The sequence below is a fragment of the Manacus vitellinus genome, unplaced genomic scaffold (genome assembly GCF_001715985.3).
Source record: "Manacus vitellinus isolate BGI_N305 unplaced genomic scaffold, ASM171598v3 scaffold_64_pilon, whole genome shotgun sequence".
NCBI classification, from domain to species: domain Eukaryota; kingdom Metazoa; phylum Chordata; class Aves; order Passeriformes; family Pipridae; genus Manacus; species Manacus vitellinus.
The window spans coordinates 300,484-301,605 of record NW_021940718.1 but is presented as its reverse complement, the minus strand read 5'-3'; positions in this window follow the sequence as shown (position 1 = coordinate 301,605).

Genomic DNA, 1,122 nt, shown 5'->3' with positions numbered 1-1,122 from the left:
GGGGGTACAGGGGGGCACAGTGGCATCAGGAGGGGAGGGGAGCCTCGGATCTCCCCGGTGTCACCTGGGACGTGCCACAAGTGGCACAGGGACATTTGCTCTCCCCGCCCCGCGGCAGCACCTGAGGCTGTGGGATGGGCACAGGGCGGGGGGACAAACCCAGCCCCCTGAAGCCCTGGCAGTGCCAGGGGGGTGTCCGGCTCCATCCGGGAGCAGCCGGAGGTGGCCGAGCCGCTGTCTCTGAGTCAGCGCCTCGGCCGCTCAGTGGCAGCTGTGGTCAGCTCTGCCCTTTGACAGTGACCTTTAAAGCTGCTCCCTCAGCCCACGGGCCAGTCATGCTCACAGRCACCGGCCAGAGGCAGGATCTGTGCCCGACCCCCCCTCGGACCCCCGGCCCGGGCCGTCGGCGTCAGCACGGGGGTCCCGCGGGGCCGGCGCGGTCCGGCTGCCCCCCCGGCGTGGCTCCGTTCCCAGGCCCTCCTTGCCCTGTCGTGGTGCAGGATCTGGCCAGGGGGACCAACTCCCTGCTCTGCCCAGGCGGGGTGTGACTCCCCTCGGGCGGAGCTGGGTGACCCCGGTGACATCCCCAAACCCGCGCGGAGCATCCTCGGTCCAGCTTCCCACCAGCCATCACCTTCCATCATGTGTCACCAGGGCCCTGAATTAATCTAATTACTTGATTTCCCAGCCAGAGCTCGCTCCATAAAATCCTTGGACGGAGACAGCATCTGGCTCAAGGGCCAGGGTGTAAAAAACAAACAAGAAAAACAACCCCAAACCCCGGGAAAAGCGGGAGGAGAGGCTGCCTCGACTGCCTGCATCCTTTTAAAGTGACCTGGGGGAAAAATAAAGAGGCAAGAAATGCAAAGAATCCAGCAGGCAGAGTTTGCTTTCTATTCCTCTCAGTCACATTTCCACATCCATGGGTAATTTATAACCCGCTTAACCCCTTCCCTGCCACCCCCCCCCACCCCCTTTCCCTCGGGAGCATCCTCGAGGCGGCCGCACCTTCCCTCCTCTGTTTGCTTTGGGAAGCACAAAGAGTCCCACGGTGGGGTTTGAGGAGCTCTAGAGGAGGGGGGGGGGAAACGTGGTTGATGTCAAGGGGGTGCTCGAGCACCA